Source organism: Xenopus laevis, chromosome 8L (genome assembly GCF_017654675.1).
Source record: "Xenopus laevis strain J_2021 chromosome 8L, Xenopus_laevis_v10.1, whole genome shotgun sequence".
Lineage (NCBI taxonomy): Eukaryota > Metazoa > Chordata > Amphibia > Anura > Pipidae > Xenopus > Xenopus laevis.
In genome coordinates this window covers 16,283,472-16,308,311 of record NC_054385.1, presented here as the reverse complement: position 1 = coordinate 16,308,311, position 24,840 = coordinate 16,283,472, and the positions used below count along the sequence as shown (strand labels likewise).

Below are 24,840 nucleotides of genomic sequence, written 5' to 3'. Positions count from 1 at the left end.
TACTACATGGCAGCATAGAAACCAGTGCAATTAGCATCAGAATTTAATAATCAGCCCTGTAATGTAGCAACTAATGTCGTAATTTCTAACAGTTCAGAATCTGCACTTGGATTACGGAGTTGCCAGACTGAAACATTAAACTTCTATTTTGGAAAACCGGTAAAATAATAAAAGATGGCAAGCAGTTGAAAAAAGTCTGTATTTCTCGTGAGCAATCTGAAAACAACTGAACTGAAAAAAAGTGTTTGGAAGGTGAGCTATCTATTAAAACTACTCTACTTTCTTTCATTACAGAATGAATTTGGAAGATGAACATCGAAAAGGACACCAAGATGGTTGATCCCTAATTAAAGGTGGTGACAGTGTGGTTATACACGAGAATGCAAGCTATATGGAAACATGAGAGCAGAGGAAGAACAATCGGTGAAGCAAAACGCGGAGGTGAAATTGGATCAGTATTGGCCTGAAAACCGGGAGTGCCTCTGTATAAGCTGTTGGTTCTTTTTGCTTGCCATGTGGGGAAATATACTGGCCATTGGTGCTGTAAGTATATGCCTATTCACAAATTTGCTTTGTTCCTGCTCCTACATGGACTTTATTAGGGATGCACCGAATCCACTATTTTGGATTCGGCTAAACCCCCGAATCCTTGGTGAAGGATTCGGCCGAATACCGATCCGAATCTATGCAAATTAGGGGTGGGAAGAAGAAAACATCTTTTACTTCCTTGTTTTGTGACAAAAAGTCACTCAATTTCCCTTCCCGCCCCTAATTTGCATATGTTAGAAGGATTCGGCCAAATCCGAATCCTGGTAAAAAAGGCAGAATCCTGGCCGAATCCTGGATTCGGTGCACCCCTAGACTCAGGAACGTAACTAGAGGGGGGTGGGCCCTGGCGCAGGACGCGCCCCTCCGTACGCCCGGAACTGGCCAGCGGGCCCTGGCCCACTCGCGCCCCCTGCTCCCCCCGGTAGTTCCGCCACTGCCTAGACTTTATTAAATAAATCAGTTCTGTGGTTAAAGGGATACTGTCAGGGGGAGAAAAAATTTTTTCAAAATGAATCAGTTAATAGTGCTGCTCCAGCAGAATTCTGCACTGAAATCCATTTCTCAAAAGAGCAAACAGATTTTTTTTATATTCAATTTTGAAATCTGACATGGGGCTAGACATATTGTCAATTTCCCAGCTGCCCCAAGTCATGTGACTTGTGCTCTGATAAACTTCAATCACTCTTCAATCACTCTTTAAACTTTCAATTCAACAATAGGGAAGGCAGAGTATGACACACACAGGGAGCATAGGCCTGTCAGAATATGGCACACACAGAGAGCATAGGGCAGGCAGAGTATGGCACACACAGAGAGCATAGGGCAGGCAGAGTATGTCACACACAGGGAGCATAGGGAAGGCAGAGTATGACACACACAGGGAGCATGAGGCAGGCAGAGTATGGCACACAAAAGGAGCATAGGGCTGTCAGAATATGGCACACAGGGAGCATAGGGCTGGCAGAGTATGGCACACACAAGGAGCATAGGGCAGGCATACTTTAAAGTAGTAACCAAAATATCAATTCCAGCCTTTGGTTTGTGTTCTCTGTGCATAAAAGGGGAAGTGTGCGGCTAAATACAGTAGTGGTGTGCAGTATACAACTATATACACTAGTGGTTTAGTGGACGAGCCTAAAATCCAATGGACCCAATAATTTTCATCTTCCAGCAGTCTTAGATGCTTAGATGTTTGGTGTGCGTAATTGCACACAGTTAGTAAATTTGTTTAGCTCGAGGGAATAGTTTTGTGATTAGAACAATAGGCAAAATGTATGTATGTAAGCCCTATTCATTGAAGTCATGTTGAACAAGGAAGTATTCTACCCCTTTAAGGTCATACTACTTAGTGTATTTACTGAGGCCTCCTTGCCTCATGCTCCCCTCAAACTCAAGTGTAGGTCAAAGTGTCAGAGCCACCATATCCCTTCCCTTTTATAAACTAGGGAATTCCCATAATACCCCTAGGCCAATATGACACATGTCATAGGATACCCTTTGGGGAGCAGAAAAGGTAGGCTGTAAACCAGAATCTGTATATTTCACCCAGCTCCTTGCAAGGACTGTCTTGTTGCTCTAAACATTAGCACGAAAAACATCTGTACATAAATTTAATAACCTTATTTCTATGCAAATAATATAATATGGCAGTATTATACAATAATACACTGCCCATTATAATATGTAACTTATTTAACGTTTGTTATATATTCTGCTTAGCTACTGTCACGGGCTGTTAGAGAATGTGATAGCCACTACAGAATTTATTTGTCACTAATTAAATGGGTCCAGCTGGTGCTATCAACAGGCAATTACAGTTGATTCCAGTATAATTGCATTACCATGTAGAGGCTCCTCACAAAGCCGTTTTCTGCAGATCATTTTGCAATGCCGTTGTTTCACAGTTGTCTATCCAGATCAAGAACTTGGCCTACCAGGGTCTTTCATTAGCACATGTGGGAAATAAACCCAGACAGAGGCTACACCAGTTCCCACTTTCTGCAGTTTTTGAACTGCATGAGATCTGGATTGTATTCGGAAAATTAAAGTACTTTCTCTTTGTCGATTTTTGCAGATCAGACTGCTCCACCTGGATAGCTGGCTGCTGCCACAAGCCTTTTGCCACTACTAAAAATAAACTGCCACAATTTATAAGAGGTGCTGATTCTCAAATCAAAGATGGCTGTGCGTTCCACTGTGCACGGCCATTTTTAATTTTTGGCTGGAGTTTCAATAAAGGAAAGGTCCCGCAGATCAACTTGTAGAAGAGCGTTGTCCTCAGCCTTCCAGTCTCTCCTTTTCCCTTGAGGTTTGGAGCTGCTCCAGGGTAACTGCATTTGCCATGTCTGTTACTTCCTTCCACAACCTGGATCCGTGAACTGGTATGGCATAATCTTTGTACCAATTTTACCATCGTTCTTTTAAAAAGCTACTGTTAGTTGTCAGTGCCACTTGAAGATAAAATAACTGGAATATAATCCTTAACTACAAATAGGGTTTATTTTACAGGGTTAAATTGACTTTTTCGGAGAATCTGTCTATCATACATTCCATGATGAAGTGTTTCAAATCTTATTTGTCTAGAGTGCGCCTGTTGTTTATAAAATCATGACAGGGTGGATAAAAATAAATAAATAAAATAATAATCATAATTGAAAAAAAATCTACATGGGTTTCTGATCACACCGGGCCCTAGGCTATAGTCTACGGTAGCCTATGCATTAATCCACCCCTGATTACAAAGATTAATACTAATTTGGAGTGATTATAAGCATAAACTGTTGGAAACAGTTGAAGAAAGACATATGCTAAATACTGATAAACCTACTGATGAAGAAAACGGTATTGTCTTTATGCATACTTTAAACTGTATTGTCCAGGGCTACCTTTAATCTATTGCTTTCTTTTCTTCAAATAGGATACAAGGCAGGACAAGAATGGCTTTCAAGAGAATAAGGTAATTCCTACTCCTTTACAAATCACTGGCAAGACACTAGAATACACTGCACATTTGGTAACGAATACTCAAAGAAGACATTAAAGTCAAATAGAGCCCAAAGAATATCAGTTTAGCTAATAAAGGCTATGGATAATACAGAAATTAGAAATATTTCCTTTAGATGAATACAAATTAGAACTCGGGTCTCAAGATAGGTAAAAATACTGAAAACTGAGAAAGCTAGAAAGGTAGTTTTCCTACTACTGGAGCAACAGGTATCAACTAGTGATGGGGCGTTTCACTTCGCCAAAGAATTCGACAAATGGCAAAAATTCAAGAAACGCTAAAAAAAACTGCAAAATGGTGCCAGCGTCTCATTTTTGGCAAAATTGTACCGGCGTCCAAAAAAAGGAGGCCGGTGAATTTTCATGGCGGTTTCGCAAATTTATTCGCCGCCGGCGAATCGCAGGAATTTGTTGTGAATTCTCACCTGGCGAATAAATTCGCCCATCACTAGTATCAACCATGTTCAGATGAACTGTGGCGTACTATGAAAAGAACTTTTTTGAAATATTACTTACCCCTGCTTGTGGTAAGTAAATCTAAAATATTTTGCTGCATAAGTAGAATGCAAGGATTTCAACTTCGAAGTAAAGAAAAAAAATGTGAACACTGACTCCATAAAATATTTTTTATGAAGATTTGTGACATATTTCCTCTGCTGGAATATTGTATAAAGAGCATTAAGCACATTAAACATTAAAAGAAGTCATTAGAAGAAAACAGGAATTGAACTGTGTAGCTCCTTGGTTTGTGCGTCTCCTGTTTAATAATAAATAAGGTGAAGTGGATGCCAGACAGTGACTTCCTGTGAGACTGAAGGACACAACAATAACTGGCCGACAATGCTATATATATATATATATATATATATATATATATATATATATATATATATATATATATGTATATATATATGTTTTAGTTAACAAGTATAATGAATGAATTATATAATGAATTATAACAAATGTGCCTGAGCAATTTATTAAAGTCTGAATGCAAAAAACTCGAAAAATTCAAGTTTTTTACTGTAAAATCTGAATTTTTAGCGGAAAAAAAAAACCTTGAAATTTTCGAGATTTATTAAACCCCGAGGATGGAAAAAGTCCGATTACGAAAATCTGGCATCTCAGACCTACCAAGGTTGTATATAAATCAATGGGAGTGGTCCCTATCCTATTTGGAAGTTTCTGTGGTCTGCGCTGGAATTAGCCAGAAAATCCAACTATATCGGACTTTTTGGGCAAAAATCCGAAATATTTCACGAACAGCGCGAAAAAAAATCAAACAATCCTGGAAAAAATTGCACAATTTGGATTTTCACAAATTTTATCGTGTTTATCCCCGATCTGATTTAAATTGTGATTTTTTAATAATAAATAAGGTCCAGTCATGGATTCTAGTTTGCTCTGACTTTTTTTATTAGAATAATCAGATACATTCAGACTTTGATAAATAAGGCCCCCCATGTCAAAGTGTGTTGTTTTTTTGTTTTTTGCATTTATGACTATAAATGTCTCCATTCTGTCTTTCAAAGGGAAAAAATACACCAACCAGATGCCATTAATCCTCCCCTTGCCTTCAACATTTGTTGCGTTCACTACAGTGCATAAATAATTGAGAATTAAATGGAGTTTTGATCAACTTGATTTGGACAATTTCTGGCCTGAGCAACTGGGAGAGAAGAATTATAAAAGGTATAATTTTTCCTATGAAGAATAGCTGTAGCATAGTGGAACATAGGGCAATAAATATATATGCGATTGCAGAGCTAAATATGCCCTAACCACAATGTCATTTTGCTTTATTATTGATAAAATGTATTTTGCCAAAATTTCCCAGCTATGCGATTTTCTGTAGTGTTGTGGACTTTTAAACGAATTGTCCTGAATTTTCTGATCACTAATAAGGTAATCAGTCACAGGTAAGTAGCATCTGCATAAAAACTAAGGAAATTCATCCATTTCTAAATCTGGCCCAGCTGTAACTGTTGTTATTACATTTAGGGGCAGATATATCAAGGGTTGAATTTCGAAATTCATGGGAGTTTTTTAAAATTCAATTTGAATTTTTAAAAAACCTCAAATCAAATTTTAACGATTCCCTAGTTGAATTTGACAGTTTATATGGCCATAAAAAAATTCAAATTTCAAAATTCAAATTTTCAGTTCGACCCTTGATAAAGCTGCCCCTTTAATTTCTCTACCTGCATGTTTCCACGATGTGTGCATTAACTCATATTTTCATATTTTTTAACAAAAAATTAAACAAAGCTTCATGCCTGAGAGGCCAGGTTGTATGTATGTATATATACATAAAAATATATATTTTTCAAGGCTCTAGAGGGGAGCCGAAACGTCGATCATTATGCCATAAAGAATAAAGAATCATATACAAGTCCTTGGAGTGCGCTACCAATTTTTCTCGTTTCTGCATTTTCAATCCCAGGAGCAGCACCCGGGCGGATGATTAAGGAGTTAATTGGAGGAGTGCGGATCTGTTTGGTTGGTATATATATATATATATATATATATATATATATATATATATATATATATATATATATATATATATATATATATATATATATATATATGAAGGTCCCTACTCCGTAAAACTCACAGCCTTAATGGAAGGGTAACTTACAGCCACAAATAGTAATAATACTATGTGCTGCAGGCTATAGTGGTCGACACAGTAATATATGTTCCAGTTTCCAGTTCAGATGTTATGCGAGTGCTCCAAAAGGTAGTTTTTGAGTTTATTTCTGAAGAAACTGACGGAGGGTTCTCTCTGGGGGAATTCAGGGTTGGCAAATGTAAGGAGCGGCAAGGCATAAAGGTTTAAAAAACAGCAGCAGTAGTAGTAGTAGTAGTAGTAGGGAGTGCAACCAAGAGAAGAGCAGCGGAGATGGTCAGGAACATATGGAGACAAATGAGAAGAGATGATGTAAGGTGCAGAGTAATGAAGGGCTTTGAAGTTTATGAAAAGGTTTTGTATTATTATGCTTTTTGGGAAGCCATAATAGGGACTTCAGCAGGGCCTGTACCCTCTTGGGTAAGAGGAGGAGAATTCTGGCAGCAGTATTTAATACTGATTGCAGTGAGAAGAGAGAAGAGTGGGTAGTTTGTAGCAAGTTGCAGTAGTCTAGTCAGGACAGGATGAGAGCATACATAATCATCTTAGCTGTTGCAGGTGAAAGAAAAAGATGAATTTTGGCAATATTGCAAAGAAAAAGTGACAGGTTTTGACAGTGGTGTTAATATGGTCAGAGAAGAAGAGCGTGTATTCAAAGATTACCCTTACACAACATGCTGAGTTGCCAGGGTTGTGCTTTTTTTTCCTTTTTAACAAGTGACATCTTGAAAATGAATTTTCCTCTGATAAGTTCCTGGCAGTGTATATATAAAGCATATTGAGATAAAATGAAATTACTACATATAGTAGTTGACGTTATGCTCCCCTTTTAGTGAGTACAGAAAGGATCAAATTACTTTTATAAATGTTATAAGTCCTTGCGCCCTAGGGGTACTTAGGCCTATAACTAACACAAATGAGATGGTGATGATTTTAATGATGTTTCAAATTAATGTAATTGGGTTGAAAAAAAGTCCATCAAGTTCAACCCCTCCAAATGAAAACCCAGCATCCATACAAACACCCCTCCCTACTTTTAATTAAATTCTATATACCCATACTTATACTAACTATAGAGCTTAGTATCACAATAGCCTTTGATATTATGTCTGTCCAATAAATCATCCAAGCCATTCTTATAGTCATTAACTGAATCAGCATCACAACATCACCCGGCAGTGCATTCCACAACCTCACTGTCCTGACTGTGAAGAACCCCCTACGTTGCTTCAAATGAAAGTTCTTTTCTTCTAGTCTGAAGGGGAGGCCTCTGGTACGGTGATCCTCTTTATGGGTAAAAAGGTCCCCTGCTATTTGTCTATAATGTCCTCTAATGTACTTGTAAAGTGTAATCATGTCCCCTCGCAAGCACCTTTTTTCCAGAGAAAACAACCCCAACCTTGACAGTCTCCCCTCATAATTTAAGTCTTCCATCCCTCTAACCAATTTAGTTGTACTTAGTCTCTGCACTCTCTCCAGCTCATTTATATCCCTCTTAAGGACTGGAGTCCAAAACTGCACTGCATACTCCACATGAGGCCTTACCAGGGACCTATAAAGAGGCATAATTTTGTTTTCATCCCTTGAGTTAATGCCCTTTTTTATGCAAGACAGAACTTTATTTGCTTTAGTAGCCACAGAATGACACTGCCCAGAATTAGACAACTTGTTATCTACAAAGACCCCTAGATCCTTCTCATTTAAGGAAACTCCCAACACACTGCCATTTAGTGTATAACTTGCATTTATATTATTTTTGCCAAAGTGCATAACCTGCATTTATCAACATTGAACCTCATTTTCCAGTTTGCTGCCCAGTTTTCCAGTTTAGACAAATCACTCTGCAAAGTGGCAGCATCCTGCATGGAACCTATAGTTCTGCACAATTTAGTATCATCTGCAAAAATAGAAACAGTACTTTCAATGCCCACCTCCAGGTCATTAATAAACAAGTTGAAAAGCAAGGGACCTAGTACAGAGCCCTGCGGTACTCCACTAACAACACTGGTCCAATTAGAAAATGTTCCATTTACCACCACTCTTTGTAGTCTATCTTTTAGCCAGTTCTCTATCCAGGTACAAATACTATGTTCCAGGCCAACATTCCTTAATTTAATCAGTAACCTTTTGTGTGGCACTGTATCAAATGCTTTAGCAAAGTCTAAGTAAATCACATCCACTGCCATCCCAGAATCGAGGTCTCTACTTACATTCTCATAAAAAGAAATTAAGTTAGTCTGGCAAGATCTATTACGCATAAAACCATGCTGGCACAAACTCATAGTATTATGATTTGCTATAAAGTCCAGTATCTTATCCTTTATTAACCCTTCGAAAAGCTTTCCTACCAATGACGTCAGACTAACTGGCCTATAGTTTTGAGGCTGAGAACGGGATCCTTTTTTGAATAGAGGCACCACATTAGCAATTCGCCAGTCTCTCGGCACTATGCCAGATCTCAATGAATCCTGAAAAATGAAGTAAAGAGGTTTGGCAATCACAGAGCTAAGCTTGCTAATTACCCTGGGATGAATACCATCTGGCCCTGGACCTTTGTTAATCTTAACATGTTCTAGTCTCTTTTGAATTTCTTCATGTGTGAACCATGCATCATTAGTTGTATTACTAGAATTGGGACTGTTAAGAAGGAAACCTTCACTTACTGGTTCCTCATTTGTGTAGACAGATGAAAAATATGAGTTCAGAATCTGCGCTTTTATTTTGTTTTCATCAACCAGCTGCCCCCCTCTGTTAGTAAGGGTCCCACCCCTTCCTGCTTCATTTTTTTACTATTAACATATTTAAAAAATAATTTTGGATTTTTTTTACTGCTTGCTGCAATATAATTATCTATAGCAATTTAAGCTTGCCTTATAGCTTCTTTGCAAGATTTATTGGCCTCCTTGTACCTTATAAATGTTTCAGCTGTACCAGCTAACTTGAAAGCCTTAAAAGCACGTCTTTTCTTACCCACCTCAACACCAACGCTTCTATTGAACCAAAAAGGTTTTGCTTTGCAATGACGTTCCTTGCTTACAAGTGGAATATACTGACAAGTATATTTATTAAGCAGCATTTTAAAGACTTCCCATTTTTGTTCTGTGTTTAACCCTGTGAAAAAGCATTTCCCACTTAAAATGTTGCAGAGATGCTCTTATACTGTCAAAGTTTGCACGTCTGAAATTTAGTGTTTTAGTTACTCCCTTATAGAATTGCTTCTGCAACAGAATCTCAAAGGAGACCATGTGATGATCACTATTCCCTAAATGCCCATCACCCACACAAATGCTAGAGATGAGTTCAGTATTGTTATTTATTACAAGGTCCAAAAGAGAGTTATTCCTAGTAGGTTCTTGAACGAGCTGGAATAAAAAGTTGTCATTCAGCATATTTACAAACCTACTAGCTTTTTCTGTCTTAGCAACCTCATTACCCCAGTCAATGTCTGGATAATTGAAGTCACCCATAGCAACAACTTGACCCAGCTGTGAAGCCGCTTGTATCTGCAAGAGTAGCTGGGCTTCATACTCGACACTTATACAAGGTGGTTTATAGCATACACCAATGATAATTATTTTGATGTTATATTATACTTTTGATGTGTTTTGTCATTTATATATAGCATAAAGTGATGCCATACCCTTATAAATCTAGTCATATTATAACGGTCACAGCCACACATTTGTCAGCTAAATAATTGAAGGCCTTAAACAAGATCAATACACAGATGATGTGTTGACAAGCGATACACCATTTACATTTGCAGAGGTATAAAAAAAAACTGTAAATTGCAGGCTATTTATTAATCATAATTGATCTATCCCTTTTCTGTGGTATTGAATGAAATCATTACGATGGTTAGAGAAAATGACCTCTCTACAGTTCTTCATGAACCAAAGAAAAATGATGGACTAAAATGTAACAAGCATATGAAATGAGATACTGTACTTCCACACATCAATACAGCCACGGGGATTTAACATTTTCTTAGTCAACAGAACACTGAACGCATAGGGTCAAATTCACTAACCGGCGTAAATTCGCCAGCACTGGCTTCCAGCTTCCCCAGGCGTAAATTTGCCTGGACAATGCTAATTCACGAAGATCCGAAGTTGCGCACAGGGTAACGAACGCTGGCAATCACGCCAGCGAAATTACGCTCAGCAGTTCGAAGTTACGCTGGCGCTGGCTAATTAGCATACGTCGTGCAGTTAAAGTACAATGGCTGTATATGCTGCAGCAAATACATTACACTACACAAGGCCAGGGAACCTTAGTAAAATTATATAAAGTTGTTATATTGCCCTACACATGAGCCCACAGTATAGTTTAGGTGCCATATGTTAGCAAATGTATGGGGAAGGAGGGCTCCCCAAAAAAAAAATTTACGATCTTTTTCAGTCCATCACCCTTTAAATAGGAAAACGCCAGCGTTTTTTGGGACTTAGAAAAGTTTTCAACAATTTTTTGAGTAAGTCCTATCTACTCTATTGCACCTGGTCTGAGGTGGAGAAGGCAAGTCTTGCGATAGAGCTAACGTTCAGTAATATCAAAAACTTAGTGAATTTGCATAGTAACACTACCAAAAATACGCCTGGCGTTAGAGCGAAGTTATTCCAGAGTCTATCTCCTTGGCGAAACTACGCCAGCTACCATTAGTAAATCGGCGAAGTGCCAAAATGACGTCACGCTGGTGGATTTTCGCCAGCGTTAGCCACTTCGCCCTTTAGTAAATTTGCCCCATAGTTGTTAAGCACAATGTACACTAAGGGGATTATTTATTTTGCTCCAAATATCCGAAATTCTAATAATTTGTGGTTTTTCGAGGCTCTCGAGGTCCTGTATAAGTCAATGGGCAAGGTCCCAGTGCGCTGCTGTCCGTACTGATATCCAATAATTTAGAGGACTTTGGACCAAAAAGCCAGAAAAATTCGTAGTATTTGCGGAGCTTTGCCTGAAAAGTATGAATTTTTCGTACTTTTCGTGCAAAGCTCCAAAGTTATCGGATTTTTGCCCGACCAAATTTTTTCTGACTCTTTTTTTAATGATAAATAAGGTCCGTTCGGCAGTCGGAGTTGGTAGGATTTTTATGTTTGATGTTTTTATGTTTTATGTTTTGAAATACTAATACTAATTTGGACCTTGATAAATAACTAAAAGTCAAATATATAAACTTAAGTCTAATTTCGACATTTAGAAATTAGATAATGATATTTCTTACTCTTACTCTCTGCTTAACCTTGGATGTTTGATATCATTTCTGCTTTTTACAAACGACCTCTTGACATGTTCTATGCTCAAAATGCAAGATAGTCTTCCATCCATGTGACTCTTAATTGGGATTAAGAGTCCAAGACATATTGATTAAGAGCATTATTGATAAATGCTGTTCAAAAGAAACCACCAATAAATTATTCAGGAAAGACCTAAAAGCAAGGGAATAGCTACAGTATCTACCATAAATCTCAAGGACCACTGTGTAGCACTACATTGTATTAATAAGGCATTATATATTTGTGGTTGAAATGCTCTGTTTGTGGATAAAGTGAAACTGTGTCTCATTAGTGCACAGAGTTAAATTAAAATTCATAATGTGATGCTGTATGCATTTTACTACAGAGAATATGAGGTCAGGCTCTTGCAGATCATCTCCACTTCTCAAGTGAAATTCTACATTTGTGAGATGAATTATCCGTGATCCGTGGTTGGCTGATGATCAGATGATGAGAAATACAGTATATGCCGAGATATAATTAGAAACAGAAGAGAGGATTTTGTAATGAAGTCATTGCGTTCTCTAAATACAGCAGTCTGACATTACAATAGGCAAAGTACAGGTGTGAGATCCGTTTCCGAAAACCCATTATCCAGAAAGCCCCGAATTACGGAAAGGCCATCTGCCATAGACTCCATTTTATCCAAGTAATCCACAGTTTTAAAAAAAAAAATCCTTTTTCTCTGTAATAATAAATCCGTATATTGTACTGAGATATAATTAATTATTATTGGAAGCAAAACCAGCCTATTGGGTTTATTTAGGGGCTGATTTACTAAGGGTCGAATTTCGAAGTTAAAAAAACTTGAAATTCGACCCTCGAATTGAAATCCTTTGAATATCGAAGTCGAAGGATTTTTAGCGTATTCGAATGATCGAATAGAAATCGTATGATCGGAAGATTAAATTTGAACGATTTTTAGCGATCGATCGAAGGATTTCTATTCAATCAAAAAAAAACTTAGAAACGTGCTGTGGAAGGTCCCCATAGGCTAACATTGCACTTCGTTAGCTTTAATTTGGCGAAGTATGAATTCGAAGTTTTTTTAAAGAGACAGTACTTTGATTATCGAATAGTCAAACGATTTTTACTTCGAAATGTTCGAGTCGAAGACGAAGGTCGTAGTAGCCTATTCGATGGTCGAAGTACCCAAAAAATTACTTCGAAATCTTTTTTAAATTCGAAAATTCACTCGAGCTTAGTAAATCTGCCCCTTAATGTTTATATGATTTTTTTTAGTGGACTTAAGGTATGAAGATCCAAATTATGGAAAGATCCATTATCCGGAAAACCCCAGGTCCCGAGCATTCTGGATAACCAGTCCCATACCTGTAGCAGAGTTAGTTCTTTCTATGCATGGCCAGACAGGGATTGTCAGATATGCTGCCTATGTGTGCTATGAACCTTAGAATAATGTGCATTTTTTTCTGTGGTTGTTTCGCTACCAGTATCATCCAATGTGTTCAGTAACAGGAATAAATAGGATCCGCCTGTCTGCACTCATCGGTACCATTTGCCCAAAAAAGGCTTGAGTGTGCATTTTTAAAGAAAACGAAATGACCCTGCAGCCTTTAATATTTGCAAGAGAAAATCATAGGGACTTTAAAAATCTCAAAATCAAAGCTATAGCTCCCTTTTAATCTACCATATATTTGACATAAGCAAATAGCAGAATAAAATACTCTGGAGATCCTAGTTTAGACACGGCATTGTCGTTAGCAATTTAATAAAGGCCGGAAAGAAAAAATGACAATAAGCTTTGATTTTAGTGTTTCTGTATTGCCTGTATGCATTTGTTTTGAAACGTTTTGCATATTCTTATGCAGCTTTTTTTCAACCTCCCATCTATATGAATTAAAGGCTAAAGCTGACATTGTCACGAGAGTTTCATAATTCAATGCCAATTTGTTTGAAGAATTTATCTAAGGTAAGTAAGGAGATTTTATACATGTTCTCACCTGAGGAAGGACCGTGTGTGGCCTGAAACATGTACTACTTTAATAAATCGACACTGGTTTGCATTAAGGATGCACCGAATCCAGGATTCAGTTCGGGATTCGGCCTTTTTCAGCAGCATTCGGTTACGGCTGAATCCTTCTGCCAGGCCGAACTGAATCCGAACCCTAATTTACATAAATTAGTGGCAGGGAGGGCAATTGTGTGACTTTTTGTTAGAAAACGAGGAAGTAAATAATGATTTCCACTTCCCATCCCTAATTTGCATATGGGTTCGGTATTCAGCCAAATCTTTCGCAAAGGATTCGGGGGTCAGCCGAATCCAAAATAGTGGATTCCCTAGTTTGCATTGAAAGGCACTCTGGCTAATTTTTACTACATATGATACTGATGTGGAGGTATTGTACCGGCAGATACATTAGACAGCTCCAAGAAGGAGTTGGATGGTTTTTATTAAGTATGAAAATACAATCATCCAGGACTTCAAACTTGTCACAGGGGGTCACCATCTTGGAAAGTGTCTGTGACACTCACATGCTCAGTGGGCTCTGAGCAGCTGTTGAGAAGCTAAGCTTAGGGCTCGTCACTAATTATCCAGCAGAAAATGAGCTTCCCCTGTAATATAAGCTGATGCTACAGGGCTGATTATTAAATTCTGATGCTAATTGCACTGGTTTCTGTGCTGCAATTATCTGTATTAATTACTAATCAGCCTTATACTGTGACATTTCTATTCTATGTGTATATTGTGAGTGGGTCCCTAAGCTCAGTAAGTGACAGCAGCACAGAGCATGTGCAGTGAATCAGCAGAAATGAAGATGGGGAGCTACTGGGGCATCTTTGGAGACACAGATCTTCACTGCTAAAGGGCTGTGGTTGCCTTGGGCTGGTACAGAAGAAGATAATGTACAACATTTCTAGCTACTTCATTAGTTAGGCTTTAGTTCTCCTTTAAGCTCTATTTAAATTCATGGTTTACAAAAGAAATTAAACTTCCCACTACTCCAGCACAACACATAACTAAAGTCAGTCCACAAACCCATAGACCGACTTCTGAAACACTGTCGATTGTCTGATTCAGTAAAGCATATGCCATTTAATAGCTGCTGGTGCTTTGGAAGAAAGAATGCAGTCACACAATATCAACTGTAAAAGAGACAAAAGCTGCACATTATTTTTCGGAAAATGGTAGAGCATTACCGGAGACATCAACAGACGACCATTGCTCTCAGTATTTACTAAATCATTATGGTGTGGAAGGAAAGGCCATGTTTTAAAAACTTGCCAATGTGGAGATATCTTATCAGAAATCCTGTGGGCAATGACTTGGGCAAAAGAAAACAATCTGCAGAAAACTAAGAAAATATACTGTAGTTAATGTGTTTGTCAGTCAGTTCTGGAGGCTTGGTCCCATAAAAATGTTGTTGTTGGCGGTTCCAGTATCCTTTTTGCACTAGTCATCACTATTAGTATATGACACATAGTCAAGGAATTGAATGGCTATTATATTATTACCACCCTTTTTTTCGCTATCTACAAATGCTTCAAATACACATATATTCAAATACCACATATGTTCCGAACAATCCAGAGATTAACACTTACAATTAGTGACGGGCAAATTTCTTCAGCAGGCACGAATTTGCAGCGAATACCCATGATTCGCCGCCGGCATCAGTTTTCATGGACGCCAGCGCAATTTCACCAAAAAAACGGACGCCGGCATTAAAAATTGACACTGGCGTCAAAAACGGCCGGCGCCGTTTAGCAAGTTTTTCACCGTTTCGCAAATTTCGCTGGAAATTCGCAGATTTTTCGTCGAAGCAAACGCCCCAAATTCACCCATCACTAGTTTCAAGGGATACAATGTGACCAGGGTCAGACTGGGGGGCCCGGAGCCCACCGGGGCTACTACCCCAGGGCCCCCCTCCGCCCCTCCTGTGCTGCACCGGCGCAACGAATATGTGCGCATGCACCAATGCGACACTAGTGTGCGCCGGCACGCTGCGTCTATATGCATGCGGCAGGAACGCCATGTCTGTTTTTTCGGATTAAGAAGTTAATGTGGGTACGGATCTGGGTCGGCGGGGCCCACAAAAGCCAGGGGCCCACCGGGTTTTTTCTCAGTCTCCCGTCGGCCCAGTCGGACCCTGAATGTGACATACCCATTATGCCAGGAAGAATGGCACTTTCTTCACAGATAATTCCCATGATCTTTTCCATGCCAGACTCCAACAGTTGCCCTGCCAGCTAGTAGACATTAATGCCTAGTCAATATTTGGTACATGATGACTTATAGAGTCTTCATAACACTGATAGAAAACACTATTTCCAGATCACTAATCCTCCTCTAAATAATTAATAAAAGATGACCAATTTCAGGATATTTCACACTAATTTACTCCATTGATCCATGAGCTTCAAATTAATTCATTTGTTTCGGGTGTTAATTCATCATGTGCCTTCAGCCTTCATGTGCCTTCATGTGCCTTCAGTCAGTGAAAGCACCCGGGTGTGTATTGTATGGATGTTGGTGCTGCAGCACTAGATAATGATTTCACACTTGCCCCAACAAAGCAGTCACAGAAGATGCATCCATTTTTTTAGAATTGCCAATACGCTTTGATTTTTGCCAATATGATTGTTACATTATGTTTATTTATTGATTTATTTGGAATTTCAAATTACAGTGCCAGACTGTGAATAATAACTATAATGATTAACTATACATGATTAAGTATGCACATACTGTACACTGTACCAATAACATTATATTATTTGCATTATTGCTAGTTGAACTGTTTATTAAACAGGTCTTGAGCGGTATTAATGGGGGGATATGTAGGAGAAATAAATGCTATTCTGGCCATTTACTATAATAGTCTATTAAGGTTATAGAAATCTACAGTCTATAGGAGCATCTGTAAAAGGACCAACAATATCAATAGCAAGTTATTCTCATGCTGAATCAGGAAATGGTACTGGCTGATGGTGGTGTATGTGTAATAAATGATTTATCATGATTCTGACAAGTAACACATGATTGAAAACCTGTTACCACATCAGTGTCCATTTCTGGCCACTAGTATAGTAGTCTTTGTTTTGAGCGTACAATTCCTTGATGACTCTCATGAGCAAGTTGTTTCAACTTTTCTCGTAAGGTCCCTGGTACCAGTAAGCGGTGAAATCCATGGCTAACATAGCCATCTTTTAAGGATAGTTCATGTCTAATCCTGAAGTAAGGGTGAAGATCAGGGTTGAGTTTCTTCTCAGAGTTTCTTCTCGACCATCCGTGTACTTTGCAAGATGTTTTGTAGTTGTTTAAATTCAGCAGCTGTAACTGTAGATGATAGTAAATCAGTCAGTGCTACAACTTCTATATCTTCATCCAGTGCATCAGAAGCTGCAGGTAAAGGTAAACGTGACAAGTAATCAGCAGTAACATTTTTCAAACCTGGTTTGTTTTGCATTTTGTAGCTATTGTATTGTTGTAGCTATACTCATTCCAGCTCTTCCTAGTCCCTTTGTTGTAATCAGTATAGTTAAAGGAGAAGGAAAGGCTTTGTTCACTTGGGGGTGCCAAATGTTAGGCACCCCCAAGTGATCATAGTTACTTACCTGAAACCCCGGGCCGGTGCTCCTATCAGCAAAAAACTGCACCGGTCTGGGGTTATACCAGTGAGCACCACAGAGCGATCACATACAATAATTATAATTAGATATAATTATTGTAAGCAGAACCAGTCTATTTGGGTTTATTTAAGGTTTACATGATGTTCCAGTAGACAATTCATGAAGATACGTTATCCGGAAAGCCCCACGTCCCAAGCATTCTGGATAACAGGTCCCATATCTGTATTTGCTGCACTGTTTTGCAGTGTAGGTGCATCCCTGCTCTTAGCAATGTATTTTGCCTGTGACTGTGCCTTATTAGGCCCTGATGCTAGATTCACAGTCAGTACGTTCCCAGTAGAATATCATATCAATCACAAATGCCAATAAAAGTGGGTACAACTGGCAACCTTGCCGGCTGCCTTGGTACAAGCTGAAGGGTAGGGATATAGAGTTATTGCATTTTTAATGGAACCACGAGCAACTGCTTTAGACGCTTCCCAGCATATGGCGGATGAGGAGGAATCACTGTTAGACTCCCAGTAGGCTGCATATTCCTGAATTAGATCAAATAATGCTGCTGGGACATTTACATCTTTATTATGTATGGGATGGGATCATACAATAATACACATATGCTGCTGTTTGACAAATATAGTTATTGCATCTAGAACGAAAGAGTAATAACACAATTCCGCTCTTGAATGCACAATTCCTCTCTGCAGTTTGGTTGCCTTAGCCAACAAAGCCCTCACTTTAATTTGCATTGTAATTAATTGATTATATGTGCATCAGGACCTGCTCAGCTGTGATTTTAGGTTTGTTTGCAAGATGTTATCTAGAGCAAGCCTGTAAGAGTTTGTGGTGTATACCTGACAACGGGCAACATTATAAGAAACATAGGGGCAAATTCACTAAAGGGCGAATTTTCGCCAGCAAACGATCTGCGCCACTTCCCAAAATGAATGCGTCTGAGCAGCTGAACGATGGCGAAGTTTCTCTCGCATTAATTCATAAGTGCTACCAGTGTACTAGCGAAACTTTAATAACATTCAAACTTTAGTGAATTTGCTCAGTGGCGTAACTACCGGGGGAACAGCGGGTGCAACTGGGCCAGGGCCCGCACCCCCTCAGGGCCCCCCTTCAGTTCGCGCGCCACTGGATTCCGGCTGAAAATAGCGTACGGAGGCCGCCCCCCTCTAGTTAAGTTACTGAATTTGCTGAGTAACGATCATTCGACTGAGCAAAAAGTCGCCTGGTGAGAGGGTGCGAAACTGCACTAGCAACGGTCTCTTTCGCTAGCGAATTGACTTCTATGTTGTTAGTAAATTGGTGATGTCCCTGTGAATGAGATTTTTGGCAAATTTCGCTAGCGACGGCCACATCGTTTATTCGTAAATCTGCCCCTTAAGGTGGCCATAGACTCCAAGATCCGCTCGTTTGGCGACATCGCCAAACGAGCGGATCTTTCCCCGATATGCCACTAACGGCATGGCTATATCGGGGGTAATTCGAACGTTCGGCCGTATGCGCCAAGCGGCTCCGACCGGTCGGTCGGGTAAAAATCCAACCTTCCCGATTGGAAGCCGTCGGAAGCCCCCATACACGGGCAGATAAGCTGTCAAATCGGTCCAAACGACCGATATCGGCAGCTTTATCTGCCCGTGTATGGCCACCTTTAGCACCACATTGGGGGCTGTTGAATTTTGGGGGTGCTCTTGGTCACACTACAATTTTATGCTAGGGAATGTTAGAAATTGCATAGCTCTTCTACGCAGTGAATGGGTTAACTGGCCACTGTAGAATGGGACCCAAGTGTATATAAATGAAACTGGGAACTTAGGGGCAAATTAACTAAAGGGCGAAGTGACTAACGCGGGCGAAAATTCGCCAGCGTGACATCATTTTGGTACATCGCCAATTTACTAACGGCGTAACTTCACTAACGAAGGAGATTGACTCTAGCGGTACTTCGCTCTTTAATGCCTGGCGAATTAGCGCTCTGGCGAATGGGCATAACTACGCAAATTCACAAAGATTCGGATTTTACTGAACGTTACCTCTTGCGCCAGACTTGCCTTCTACACCGCAGACCAGGCGAAGTGCAATAGAGTAGATAGGACTTCCTCAAATAATAGATGAAAATTTTTCCAAGTCCCAAAAAACGCTGGCGACTTTCCCTTTCATAGTGGTAGGCTGAAAAATAGCGTACTTTTTTTGGGGGGTAACCGGCTTCCCCCCTACATTTCCTAACATGGCACATAAACTATACAGTGGGCTCATGTGTAGGGCAATATAATAACTTTATTTTATTTTTTTAAGGTTTCTCAGACTTGTTTAGTGTAATGTATTAGCTGCAACATATACATCCATTTAACTTTAACTTCCCGCTGTATGCAAATTAGCCAACGATATCACAACTTCACTTCGCTTGGCGCAGTACCGCTAGCGCAACTTTGTCAGCGTTCGGCGCCCTGGATGCAACTTCGGATTTTAGTGAATTAGCGTTGTCCTGGCGAGTCTATGCCTGGTGAAGTGTTGCGCTGTGAGCGAATCAAGTCACTGGCGAATTTTCGGAGGTTAGTGAATTTCCCCCTCCACTGCGGCTCTAATTGTGAAAATGGACACAACATTAAACTGCTTGACTATTGCTCTCTGCATGTAAACCCTTTCATATACACATGGGAAATATGTAAATTAATCTGAATTATTTGCGGTCTTGTCAACCCACCTTGGGCAATCAATCCTAGTAATGGTAATTCATTGTCATAATACACATCTGAATCTAAATTGCACAGAAATCTACAAACTCCCTTTACATAATGAATGTTTGGAATCACGGGTTTTTTTTCTACTTGTCTTAAGAAAGAAAATAATTTACCCAGTTTTAGAAGTTGTTATTGAGAATTCACTAACCGAATTATCGGTGTGTATTTACATATGGCCAAATGACTACAGGGAGTTCCAGTGCAGGATAATAAATCACATCATATACAGGGTAAAACAATGTCTGGAATATGATTAAGAACTAGGCTTTTTTATCTACTGCTTCAGGCTAAGCATATTCTATAGAGGAAACAGGCTGCATTCTGCTTGCATAAATGGTTGTGTGATTTTATTATATAGTGCCCTTTCTTTTCTTTAGTATTGCTATTTTTATAAATATGCACAACAAAAATAAACATATATTTAGTCCAAAATCCAAATCCAAAACTTAAATTAATGATTTATTATGTGGAAAAATGTCAAAAGGGCGTTAAAAAAAGGACGCGGGCGTCAAAAACGAGACGCCTTAGCCGTATTTGCGATTTTCACGGGAAATTCGCAAATTTTTCAGCTAAGCGAAACACCACAAATTCGCCCATCGCTATTTTCAAGCTATTTTTCTTAATTAATTCAAGTATTTGAGTTTAACTCATAATCTGACAGACTCATTGAAGTGTTTCTTTAGGGTCGAACATCGAGGGTTAATAAACCCTCGATATTCGACTGCCGAATTGAAATCCTTCGACTTAGAATATCGAAGGATTTAGCGCAATTCGTTTGAAGGAATAATCGTTAGATCGAAGTATTCGAAGGATTTTAATCCATTGATCGAAGGATTATTGTTAGGAAGCCTATGGGGAACTTCCCCATAGGCTAACATTGGCCTCGGTAGGTTTTGGGTGGAGAACTAGGGGGTCGAAGTTTTTTGTAAAGAGACAGTACTTCGACTATCGAATGGTCGAATAGTCGAACGATTTTTAGTTCGAATCGTTCCATTCGAAGTCGATGGTCGAAGTAGCCAAAAAAAAACACTTGGAAATTCGAACTATTTTTCCTCTATTCCTTCACTCGAGCTAAGTGAATGGGCCCCTTAAAGAAGCATTCAACCCCCCCACTATTAAAAACCCCTACTCTACATAGTCCCCCCTCCCTGCTCCCCCCCTGCACAGGTGATAACACCTGTAAATGCCCCTAGTCCTTTAAATACCTCTCGTTGCAGAGTCAGTGCATCGTAACTCACGGGCCCATCATCAGCGCTTAAGTCTTCTTCGGAAAGTGAGTTTTGCATTGCCGCATGCACAGTTGGGGCAGTCGTCCAGTCTGTGATAGCTGCACATGTGCCGAAAGTAATGGTAATTGCCGAAGCGAAGAAAGAAAGAAAAGACGACCCAAAGAATACAGAAGCGCTGGAAGATGGTGCCTGTGAGCTCCACTGCACTGACTCTGCAATGAAAGGATTAGGGACATTGACAGGTGTTATCACCTGTGCTGGGGGAGAGGGGAGGTGGACTATGTAGGGTAGGGGTTTAATTCACCTTTAAATAAGTGCACGTTCGAGATTTTCATCAAGATTTCAATTTAAAATTCAATATTACTGCACATTCAAGGAGCAAAAGAAAATGAAGGATGTTGCTCAATGTTCAATATCAATTAGGTGTCCTGTATACGCACTCATGGGGGCAAATTCACTAGCCAGCGTTACGTCATTTTGCTTGTAGATAGACTTGCGCAACTTCGCAGCCTAATGCCAGGCGAAGTTGCACTCTGGCGAAGGGGCGAAACTACGCAAATTTACTATGGTTTTTTTTTCTGAATGTTAACTTTTTCGCCAGAGTTTACTTCACCGGGTCACACCAGGCGAAGTGCAATTGAGTAGATAAGAAAGCTGGCGTTTTTTACTTTTTATAGGGTGATAGGCTGAAAATTGAAAAAACCTTAAACTACTAGTAAATGTATCATATTTCACAAAAGAGTAAAGTTAGGGACTGCCACAGTCCTCTAGAGCAGAGGTCCCCAACCTTTTTTACCCGTGAGCCACATTCAAATGTAAAAAGAGTTGGGGAGCAACACAAGCATGAAAAAGTCCCTTGCGGTGCCAAATAAGGGCTGTCATTGGCTATTTGGCAGCCCCTATGTGGACTGGCAGCCTACAAGAGGTTCTACTTGGCACTCTACTTCGTTTTTATGCACTTAAAACTTGCTTCCAAGACTGGAATTCAAAAATAAGCCCCTGATTTGAGGTCACTGAGAGCAACATCCAAGGGGTTGGAGAGCAACATGTTTCTCACAAGCTACTGGTTTGGGATCACTGGTCTAGAGTGAAATTCCGCCACTCTCCATTCATTTCTACGGGATTTTTAAAAGAGTATTTATCAATGGGTGAAAGTGAAAGGTAAAAACGCCTTTCAAAATCCCATAGAAATGAATGGAGAGTGGCGGAATCTTACTCTAGAGGACTGTGGCAATCTCTAACTTCACTCTTTGATAAATATACCCCAGTGTGTTTCACAGGAGCCTTACAGCAGAAGCCTGTGAGCATATTATAAGGATATAAAAATAATATTCTTTTGTAACATTTTCAGTTTAATAAATAAACAGTTTCAAACATCTGAAGTTCTGTTGATTTAATTACCTAGTAAAACAGAAACTTTTTATAGAAAAAAAAGGTGTATTCTGCAAAAATGGTAGATGGTTGGTAACAACAACAAAAAAGAACACAGAACGCATTGGACTTGGCAGCTAACGAGATTTGTTGTTTTCTATCCAGTGCTATGAATAAAACAGTTTAAAAAAAAAAAAGACATATCTCCAAATAAAAAATTAAACGTCTGATACTTTTGCTGTACTTTCTTGTACTTGCTGAACTAAAAATGAACTTTTATTATTTTATAGACAGATGGAAGTAAAGCAGTTTTGCATTATGTATTTTCATCTGCTGATTCTTTTTAAAGGGGTTCTCCAGTTCTTAACTAAAACTTAAAAATGAATATGGCTAGAAATATTGTATTTTATATAATGAATTAGCTGTACCAATCCAGAGGTTCAGTATCTCTATAACATTAATGATTTAGACCTTCAATGTTGTGCATAGGAGCTCCCCATATTGGATTTCATTTGGAGTGTCCGTGACCCTGCACATGCTCAGTGAGCTCTGGAAAGCTGTAGAGAAGAAGAGAAGCTTAGGGATCATTATCAAGCACGAAATTAGGTTTGTCTGTCATATAGGCTGATGCTACAGGTTTGATTATTCAATTCTGATGCCATTTTGTACTGGTTTTAAAGCTGCCTTTTAATGAGACTCTAAACTAAGTACTAATCAACCTTGTATTGTGACATTTATATTCTATATTGGAGTATATACAGTATATTGTCAGCCTCTAAGGTCAGGTAATAGCATGTGCTGGGAATCAGCAGAAAAGAAGATGGGAAATACTGGGGGTATACAGGACAGTACAGATCTTTACTGCTAAAGGCCTGTGATTGCTTCGGGCAGCATTTCTACCCTTTTTCTTTGCGATAAAATAACTCTAAAACCTGAATTTTTGGGCAAAACCCATTGCAAACCACGAAAAGATCAAATTGACATAGGAGCTTCTCCTATTAACTTATACAGGACCTCAACAGGTCTGAAATGGCGGATTTTCAAAATTGGGATTTTTGCAGCATTGGGGTATAATAAATCTCGAAAAAATGTGAGGGTTTTTTTTCTACGAAAAATTTGTGTTTTTGCCCCAAAAAGTCCAACCAGAAAAATTTGAGGTTTAGTAATTAACCCCCTTAAAGTTGCCAATAGGTCATGTTGACCTTTTTACACTGATAGGTATGCTTTTGTATGTAATTGAAGTTTCTAAACCTAAACTAATGCTAATGCTAAGGGACAACTGCTGCACAACTATGGCAGAGGAACATGAGGGATCAGATAAGTAATGAAAAAATTTTGGGCACCAGTGTCGGACTGGCCCGGCAGGACACCGGGTAAAAACCGGTGGGCCCCGACCCTAGTGGGTCCCTGCCGGGCCAGACCCCCTCTCCCAAACAGTTTGCGCATGCAAGCCTAGTGATCTTTGCGCATTGGCAAGTATGCGGAGAGGCGCTTCGCCTCACATTAGGTAGCGGGGGGCCCTGGACAGCAGTCCCGGTGGGCCCCGGGGCCCCCAGTCCGACCCTGTTGGGCACATACATTGAAAAATTATAAATAGCATGCAAAAACAATGTAAAAAAAGAATGAACGTCTGTTGTCAGTATCTTTTTAAGCGGAGCTGTCTGGTTATTTATAATTTCTACTCTTCTGGTTTTGTCTCCAGAAACAATGCAGCAAACGACACTTGATTGGCAAATCTTGAAAATATGCTTGTACTTTGTTTCAAAAGAAAGGGATAAACAAAAGTTACTTTCAAACTTCAACATAACTTTGAAATGAACATTTTTAATGAATGCATAACCTTAAAATGAACATTTTTAATGAATGCATAGTTGCCAGTTGCTTGGAACCTCATTTCTTTCATGATGCACAAAGAAACTGTTTTGTTTTGGTGATTGCCTTTTTAAGGAAAATACAACTCAACCTAAAGGGAATGCGCTGTTATTGCCTTCCCTGTGCCCTCCCAAATTTTGCTGTTTGCACTGATAAATAAGTTGCGTCTATAATGGCATGTTGATTAAAAAAAAATGTTTATTCCAGTTAATAGGGGGCAATTGGAAGGAATACATCTCAAATTTGCCATTTTTTGTGTGTGGAAAAAGAAAACTGTGCGTTGATTGGAGGAGAGCTACCTTATACTACATTCTTTCAACCATCAGACTAAGCAGTGTCATAGCCAACAGGTCAAAAGCTGAAGGTAGTTCACAAGTAGATTGTTCATGTTTAAGTGGCCCATAAGGCCACTTTGCTCCACTTCAGTAGCAATGATGCAGACCTCAAGTGTAGACTTATTCTGAAGAACTGAATAATTTGCAGTTGGCCAGTTGTATAAAGCTCTTCTGGAAAGTTGCTATAAATGCAAGTTACCTTTTTAATTTTTAAAATTGAATGAAATTTATGAAATT

General features: G+C 39.2%; 1 long non-coding RNA gene across 1 annotated transcript; it reads left to right on the top strand.

Annotated features, from left to right (window-relative positions):
• Positions 1-269: 269 nt before the first annotated feature.
• LOC108699515 lies at positions 270-5,287 on the top strand. The gene is made up of 4 exons (XR_001932789.2): positions 270-543; positions 2,624-2,930; positions 3,467-3,505; positions 5,085-5,287. It is a non-coding gene; the product is annotated as an uncharacterized LOC108699515 (long non-coding RNA).
• Positions 5,288-24,840: the final 19,553 nt, after the last annotated feature.